The sequence below is a fragment of the Mus pahari genome, chromosome 5 (genome assembly GCF_900095145.1).
Source record: "Mus pahari chromosome 5, PAHARI_EIJ_v1.1, whole genome shotgun sequence".
Taxonomy (NCBI): Eukaryota; Metazoa; Chordata; class Mammalia; order Rodentia; family Muridae; genus Mus; species Mus pahari.
The window spans coordinates 49,246,204-49,255,790 of NC_034594.1; the positions used below are offsets into that span (position 1 = coordinate 49,246,204).

Here is a 9,587-nt window from a genome sequence, read left to right on the forward strand (position 1 = left end):
AAGCATAATTGTCCCCTTCACCAGTGAACTTCTGTAAAATCTTCTATTTTCCTTTCCTCTGGAGAGCCAGGCCTCCTCCAACTCCCAGATCTTCCCTCTTTATCTAACCTCTCTTGGTCTATAGATTGTAGCTTGGTTATCATTTACTTAATGGTTAATACCCACTATAAATAAATACATACCATATGTTTTCTGGGTCTGAGTCACCTCACTCGGGATTATATTTTCTAGTTCTACTCATTTTCCTGCAAATTTCAAGATGCCATTTCCCTTAAACATTTGATAAGTACTACATTGTGTAAATGTACGTTTTATTTATCCATTCTTCTGTTGAGGGGCATCGAGGTTGTTTCCAGTTACAGACTATTATGAATAAAACCACAATGAACATGGTTCATCAGGTGCTCTTGTGTTACGATGGAGAATCCTTTGGGTATATGCCCAAGACTGGTATAGCTGGGTCTTTAGCCAGATTGATTCCCAAACTTCTGAGGAAAAAGAAGCTACCATATTGATTTCCACAGTGGTTGTATAAGTTTGCACACCCATTAGCAATGGATGAGTCTCCTTTTTGTTCCACATCCTCGCCAGCATGAGCTGTCACTTTTGTTATTGATCTTATCCATTGTGACAGGTGTAACATAGAATCTGGAAGTAGTTTTGTTTGTCCTTTTCCTGGTCGCTAAGGATGTTGAACATTTCTTTATGTGTTTCTCAGCCATTGGAAATCCCTCTATTTAGAATTCTCTATTTAGATCTGTACCTCATTTAAAACTAGATTATTTGTTGAAGATGCTGTCTTTTCGTTATTTCTGATTTATTATTATTATCATTATTATTATTATTATTATTATTACTAATTATGTTTTACACCCAGGCTATAATTTCCCCTCCCTTTGCTTCTCCTAGTTTCTCTCTGCCTATCATCTCCCCTCTGGATGAAACAATCTAGTGTGAGGGAAAGGGTTCCAAAAGCCAGCAAAATAGTCAGCCCCTGATCCCACTCTTTGTAGTAGAAGAGGGCCAAGTTCCACAACTGTAACATGTGTGCAAGCTCCTAGCTCAGCCTCATGAATGCTCTTGGTTGTCAGCTTAGTTTCTGTGATCCTGTATAGGCCAGGAGAGTTGATTCTGTAGGGTGATTTTGTTTGGTTGGTTTGGTTTTTGGTTTTGTTTTGTTTTGTTTTGTTTTGTTTTGTTTTGTTTTGTTTTGTTTGTTTGTTTGTTTTGCTATCATTGACCCCTCTGGCTCCTAAAATCCTTCCTCCTCATCTTCCACAAGATTCCACAAGCTCTGTCTAATGTTTGGCTGTGGGTTTCTGCATCTACTCCCATCAGGTTCTGGATGAAGCTTTGCTGATGACGATTATGGTAGGCTCTGCACTATGAGTATAGCAAAGTATCCTTGGGAATCATTTCATTGAGTTTTATTGGTTTTTTTTGCCAGTCATGTTTGTTTCTATCCTAGACCTCAGGGTCCTTGCCCTCTAGGAGGTGTCAGGGTTCTGCTCCCTCTCATGGCAAAGGTCTCAAGCTGAACCAGTCATTCGTTCCCCATTCTAGCAACTTCAATGCCACCTTTATTCCAGCACATCTTGTAGGCAGCACAAAGTGTAGGTTAAAGGTTTCGTGGCTGGGTTGGTGTCCCAATTCCTCTGTTGGAAATCTTTCCTGGTAGCAGGAGATGGCCAGTTCAGGTTCCTAACCCCAACTCCTAGGAATCTTATCAAGGGTCACCCTCATAGATTCCTGGGAGTCTCCATTACACTAGGTTTCTAGCTTGTCCCAAAAATGCAACTCCCACCCTTTTCTAGTGTGTATTTATAGATTCTTTATCAAAAGCCAGATATCCATGTGTGTTTCAATTTATGTCTGGGTCTTCACCTCAATTGCACTGATAAATGTGTCTTTTTTTATGCCAATACCATGTGGTTGGGGCGGGGGACTGGAATGGAGAGGAAAAATTGCAGGAAGAGACAAGTAGAACTGAAGGGCAGTGTGTGTGTGTGTGTGTGTGTGTGTGTGTGTGTGTGTGTGTGTAAACCTAGTGCAGTGGAAACTTCCTCTACTCAACGAAGGTGATCCTAATGAGGATTACTAGTAATGGGAGAAATCAAATCTCAACTGCTAATCTCTTATAGTCAGACAAGATTTTTACTTGAGAAATTGAGTTGCATTTGATTGAATTGTTGGCCAAAGTGGTCCCATGAAAATCCCCAAACAACCCAGGCCAATACTAAGTCAAAAGTTTGCTCTCCAAAAACTAACAGTGGGCTTCAGCTGAGGATAACATCCATACAACTCATCAAACATGGAGAAGTCAAGCTGGTGCTAACATGAGCCTTTGTTCCTGCATTCTAGTTTCTTTAGTGTTGGAAGGTACTCTGAAGACTATGGAAAGAGATATGGACATCAACCCAGCCACAAAACCTTTCACCTACAATCTGTTCATCCTGTAAAATATGCTAGGACAATGGTGACACAAAAAGTCAGAGAGTTGCCAACCAGTCTGATTTAGTCATTGCCCATTCCCTGAGAAGGAGTCCATACTTAACAGTATGATCGTGTAATCAAGAACCAGAGACTAGATAGCCCAGAGACCTAGAGTAAAACAAACATGACTGGTCCAAAAGAAAGAAAAGAACACATAGTTGTAAAATGTACTCTGTGAAGTTTCTATCAATATATACATTATAAAACCACTCTCTGAATCAATCTGATTAATATTCAAAAGTAACCCATCTTTCCTAGGCTAGAAATTCAAAATCTACACTCCTAGCAAATTTCAGTATATCACTGTTACCTATAATTACCATCATGGGTCTTAGGCCTCTAGAACTTATTCATATCATAACTGGAAGCATGATCTTGATTGAGTGGAGAGCACATGTACAGTTGCCCTACACATGAATAAATTTCTCATTTGCATTCCAGCTCCTTGACTCAGCATCATTCTCCCTCCCATCTTTACTGGGGAATTCTTAATTGCTGAGTATTGGTGTCCTTAACTTCTTTGTATTCTTCTCAAGGTTTGCAGTAAACCTTGCAGGTAATTGTGTGCGGGGGATGGATAGGGTTGTGTTCTGTATGCATGTACAGTCTACTACAATGAGTCCTTAATAGATGCTTACATCTTCACATCAGCTTTTCAGTTTCAGGTACATTTGCATGTTAGGAGATTCTGCTGTGTCTTATTGCATCACACAGCAAAATAACCTTGGTGGTTCTACTTCAAGGTTTCAGGTGTGGAGTCATTAGCGGCTTTGGAAAAGATCAGAATTGCATTACAGCTGCACAACTGCAAACAAAGAGTAATCCATGTCTCTTCAGGCTTAGCAGCAGCATCTGGAAGACTCCTTAGCCCTTGCCTGCAAAGAGAGTTAATTTGGAAGTTTTGAGCTAAATTCCCCTGGGATAATTTCTACAGAGATGTTTAAATTATAAAGCATATGTGGAAATTAATAAAGCAGAGAGCAGTGACGTGAGTATCTGTGCCTTCATCTTAAAAAAAAAAGGTAATTACTTTAAAAGGAATTCCACTTCAATACATGCAATATGTACTAACATTTGGGACCACGTGTGCACGTGCACATGCATGCATGTGTGTGTGTGTGTGTGTGTGTGTGTGTGTGTGTGTGTGTGTGTGAGAGAGAGAGAGAGAGAGAGAGAGAGAGAGAGAGAGAGAGANGAGAGAGAGAGAGAGAGAGAGAGAGAGAGAGAGAGAGAGAGAGAGAGAGAGAAAGATTCATGTGTATGTGTGAGAGTGTAGGTATGTACATGCCATCCATTGTATGTACCAGAAGGTCAGAGGACAGCCTTATGTATTGATCCTTGCCTTTCACCTTGTTCGGGATGGGATCTTGTGTTCACAGCTGTATATACTAAGTTGGACGACTCATGACCTGGGGATTCTCTTTTCTCTGCCTCCCATCTTGTTGAAGGAGTGCCAAGATTTACAGAAACATACAACCACATCCAGCTTTATATGGGATCTAGGCTCTTAAGTCCTCACATTTACACAAGTGATTCATACACTGAGCCATCTCCTCAGACCACTCAGGGAGAATATTGATCTCAGTGACTCCTAGACTAATTAATAGAAACATATACATAAACACTTTATAAGTATTATTGACTATTTTAAGTTTCAACATCCAAAGGAATCTATCATGATTATTAAGAAAGAAGCTGAGTTACAGGGAACTTAAACTTCAGAAATCTTTCTGGCTTTAAAGGTTCACAATCTTTCATACTTTCATACTGAATCTTTCATCTTTCTCCTTGCCTATCATCCCTGTAGCCCTTAACTCAGTGGTTCTCCAAACAGGCAGATGGAGAAAATTAGATTTAATTTCCTGTATGAAAACTGTGAGGTAGTTTTCACTTCACCTGGCATAAGGGAAAAGGCATCTCTGTGGCCTCTGAGAACCGCTATGTCCCCATCTACCTCCCACTACCCCTTTCTGCTCTGGATCCCAGCAAGCCCATTTCTGGGGACTTCGGAGACCTTTCCTTAGAATGCCCGGCATCTGCACATGGTCACAGGTTTCCTCTTGGGCTTTCAAAAATCAAACAAAATTTATTTTCAGATCAGTTTTAGGCTTATAGAACAAAGTAGCCAGGATAACATTCCTGTATATATCCTCTTCTACCTCTCCTCGTTCTCTATATTATTAATATTTTGTGCCAGCATAAACATGTTTGCTATTTATGAGTGACTAGTGATGCATTATTAAGTGACTTCGATGCTTGCATTTGGATTCACTCTTCAAAATATATATCGTTTTGACAATTGTATGCATCACTGCAATAATGCACAGTACATGGTCACTACCATGAATCCCTTCTATTCCTTTAGGCATCCTTCTTTCTTTCTTTTCATTCTGAATCCGTGGCAACCACTGACAATTTTACTGTCACTATATTTTGCCTTTTCCAAAATGTCTTGTAGCTGGCCTCATACGTATCAAGCTTTAGCAGACTAGATTTGTCACTTAGCAATACGCACTTTTGTTCTTTTGTATCTTTTCCATTTTTAATAGCCAAATTTACTGTATCATATTCCATTGTACAAAAGTGCCATCATCTATTCATTCACCTATTGAAGAACATCTTGGTCGCCTTGTATTTCTGCAATTATGGGGGCTGTAAACATTCATGTGCAGGATTTTGTATAGACATATATTTTCAACTTCTTTGGATAAATACTGAGAAGCCCTGCTGATGCATATTACAATAAGATTATGTTGAGTTGTACAGGAAATCACCAAGCTGTCTTTCAGAATGGTGGCATCATTCTGTGTCCTTGCCAACAATAAATGAGAGATCCTGCTGGTGCCACATCCTTCCCAGCATTTGCTATTGTCTTTATGGATGTGGAACAACCTGGTATGTACATTGCCATGTACTATTGTTACCTTAATTTGTAATTTCCCGGAGGCACAGGGTCTGAGAACCCTTTCCATGTGCTTGCTTACCATCTGTGTACCTTTTCGATGGTGTACACGTATATACCATTTGCCCATTTTTAAATTAGGTTTCTTTGTTTTCTTTTCTGTTTTGTTTTTAATGGTCTTTGTATTTTGGATTCAAGTCCTTTATCTAGCACATTATTTTGGTAAATATTTTTCTCCAGACTGTGGCTTATCAATTTTATACTTTTGTCCTTTGCAAAGTAGAAAAATGTCATTTTAATTAAATGTAATCTGTAACTCTTTCTCTCTCATAGAATGTGGGGTTTTTTTGTTTATTTTGTTTTGTTTTTGGTGTTGTGCATATAAAAATCATCTCCAAAGTCACCTCAATTCTTTCTAATGTTAGATTTTAGACTCATGTAGTTCTGAATTTTACATTTATATCTGTGATCCAATTTAGGTTATTTCTGTGAATTCTACTGACAGTTTACTGAGCCTTCTCATTTACATTCCAATGATGATGTAGCTCCCGTGGAGGGGATTGCCATGCTTGTTTTAGTTAATGCGGTGCCACCTCACTAATCAGCCAGTGAACTAATACTCTTCCTTTTCCCTATCACTGTCATATCCAAAAATCCTATTGCAACTTGTTTATTTGCATGTTGACTTTTTTCTTTAACTAGAACTTAAATACCATGGGAACTAGGACTCAATCCATCTTTGTCAACTGTTGTATCTAACAGACAAGGACTCAATATGACCTGTTGGAAAATATTTATTGAATCAATAAGTGAATTAGTACACTTTAACACTCACAAAGTGTTGTCATTCTTGACTGTGTCTTTTTTTTTTTTAAGTAACAAGAATACAAAATTTACAGGAAAGAAAAAGAAAGGCAATGAATTAGAAACAAAGTTTGTACCAAATTCTACCTGTTTTCTTATTCTGCTTGTATCATATATTAAACCCAGCTGAATGTACAATGTGGTGATATAAAAGGAAAATGACTCAGGAAAATTAACTGATTAGCCTGGAAGGTTTTAGTGTCTCTGGTCTGTTGCCAGCATACTTTATTTTTGGAGAAGATCTATTTAATCATTTTGAACAGTCAATAGAAGACCCAGATAGATTGCTTCTTCTTTCTCAAAATGCAAATTAGCTTCACCTAATTTTAGTTTAGTTTTTATTAACTAAGTAATGGAAAGGAATTTATTTGTAATCTGAGTTAGATTAAATGATAAATTATCCTATCTGTTGCTGACAAAGGAAAGGAATTACATAGCCTAGTCTTTTTATAGCTTTTAGTGAATCTTGGAACAACCTAAAAATACAGAAGGAGGTTTCATAATTGATTCCTTGACTGCTGATGGGCCATTAAGGAAAGATTCTTGAGTTTAGAAGCATCTTTACAAATGTGCCCTGCCACGGGCAAGAGATGAGTGGCCTGGATTCAGCTGTAATTATTATCATCATAATATTAATATCCTTAATGGAGAGGCTGGGGTGAAACTTACTTGTAGAGTAGCACATTCAAGCTTCTGAATTTTATGTATGGTACCTCAATGAATCAGTCAATTAATCAGTCACAATAACAAACCCAATGATACCAACTAGACTGTTATCTATATCTTTTTGATCTTTTTCTTAAAAATTACAGTATTACCTATTTCTAAAAGTTCATGATCATTTCAGACTCTTGGATTTAGTCAGATAATCAGTCACTCTTCATGTATTGATTACAGAGGGAAGGAAATAAACATATATCTCTTTCGATGGCTATTGATAAAGCAGATGAAATCACAAATAACTGTTCAGTAAATTACTTACTGTAAGATTAAAATAGAGCCTAGAGAGATTGTTCAGTGGTTAGGAAGAACAAACACTTGTCTTATAGAGGACACAGCTTCTGAACCAAGCACCTATATCAAGAGTATCCCAACTGCCTGTAGCTAAGTCCAGCTACAGGAGGGTCCAGGGCCTTTGCTTCTGTAAGCAATACACTCATGTGCACACACACACACACACACACACACACACACACACACACACACACACGATTCAAAATAATAAATATTTTAGTTTTATTTTTGAGGTTATAATTTAATTACATGCTCACTTAACTTTTCCCATGTCTGAACCGTTCCATATATCTCTCTGCCCTGTCTTCAAATTCCTGGCCTCTTTATTCATTAATTGCTATTATGTACATAATTTATTTATACATACATGTATAAACTCAACAGGTAATAATTAGAAATAAATCTTTCAAAAAAGATGAAAACTTCACAAAGTACTGTGGTAGTTTTCAAAAATATGTAGATAGATAAATGACAGATAGATGATAGATAGATAGATGGTACATTGAAGTACTTTAAAAATAAAATGAAGTGGTCACTTCAACAGCACATATACTAAAATTGGAACGATACAGAGATTAGCATGGCCCCTATGCAAGGATGACATGCAAATTTGTGAAGCATTCCATATTTTTAAATTTTTCACAGAGTTAGAAAGGGTAATTTGCACATTCATCTGGAATAACAAAAACCTAGGATAGCAAAAACTATTCTCAACAATAAAAGAACCTCTGGGGGAATCACCATCCCTGATGTCAAGCTGTACTACAGAGCAAATGTGATAAAATCTGCATGGTATTGGTACAGCGACAAACAGGTAGATCTATGGAATAGAATTGAAGACGCAGAAAGGAACCCACACACCTATAGTCACTTGATTTTTGAAAAAGGAGCTAAAACCATCCAGTGGAAAGAAGTCAGCATCTTCAATAAATGGTGCTGGCTTAACTGGCGGTTATCACGTAGAAGAATGCAAACTGATCCATTTTTATCTCCTTGTACAAAGCTCAAGTCTAAGTGGATCAAGGAACTCCACATAACACCAGAGACACTGAAACTTATAGAGGAGAAAGTGGGGTAAAGCCTCAAAGATATGGGCATAGGGGAAAGATCCCTGAACAGAACAGCAATGGCTTGTGCTGTAAGATCAATATTGGGACCTCATAAAACTGCAAAGCTTCTGTAAGGCAAAGGACACTGTCAAGAAGACCAAAAGTCAACCAACAGATTGGGAAAAGATCTTTACCAATTCAAAATCTGATAGGGGGTTAATATCAAATGTATATAAGAACTCAAGAAGTTGGACTCCAGAAAACCAAATAACCCTATCAAAAATGGGGTACAGAGCTAAACAAAGAATTCTCAACTGAGGAATACCGAATGGCTGAGAAGCACCTAAAAAATGTTCAGCATCCTTAATCATCGAGGAAATGCAAGTCAAAACAACCCTGAGATTCCACCTCACACCACTTAGAAGGGCTAAGATCAAAAACCTCAGGTGACAGCAGATGCTGGCAAGGATGTGGAGAAAGAGGAACACTCCTCCTTTGCTGGTGGGATTGCAAGCTTGTACAACCACTCTGGAAATCAGTTTGGCAGTTCCTTAGAAAATTGGACATAGTTCTACCAGAAGATCCAGCAATGCCATTCCTGGACATATACCCAGAAGAAGCTCCAACTTGTAATAAGGACACATACTCCACTATATTCATAGCAACCTAATTTATAATAGCCAGAAGCTGGAAAGAACCCAGATGTCCCTCAACATAGCAGTGGATACAGAAAAATGTTTTACATTTACATAATGTAGTACTACTCAGCAATTAAAAACAATGAATTTATGAAATTCTTAGACAAATGAATGGATCTGGAGGCTATCATCCTAAGTGAGGTAACCCAATCACAAAAGAACACACATGATATGTAATCACTGAATAATGAATATGAGCTCAGAAATTCAGAAACCTTCTTAGAAGGGAGAACAAAATACCCATGGAAGGAGATACAGAGACAAAGTTCAGAGCAGAGACTGAAGGATCAACCTTCCAGACACTTTCCCATTTGGGGATCCATCCCATACACAACCACCAAACCCAGATGCTATGGCAGATGCCAACAAGAGCCTGCTCGCTCACAGTAGCCTGATATAGCTGTCTCCTGAGAGGCTCTGCCAGTGCCTGGCAAATACAGAAGTGGATGCTCACAGCCATCTATTGGATGGAGCACAGGGTCCACAATGAAGAAGCTAGAGAAGGTACCTAAGGAGCTGAAGGCCTCTGAAGCCCCATAGGAGGAACATCAATATGAACTAACCAGT

The 9,587-nt window shown here is 38.3% G+C and overlaps 1 protein-coding gene and 1 non-coding gene across 3 annotated transcripts in view; both read left to right on the top strand.

The window, feature by feature from the left end:
• The window catches only part of Spag16 (sperm associated antigen 16), an 834,729-nt gene that overhangs the window by 711,913 nt on the left and 113,229 nt on the right, over nucleotides 1-9,587 (top strand). The window lies entirely within an intron of this gene.
• LOC115064229 lies at nucleotides 7,802-7,905 on the top strand. The gene has a single exon (XR_003844053.1). It is a non-coding gene; the product is annotated as a U6 spliceosomal RNA (small nuclear RNA).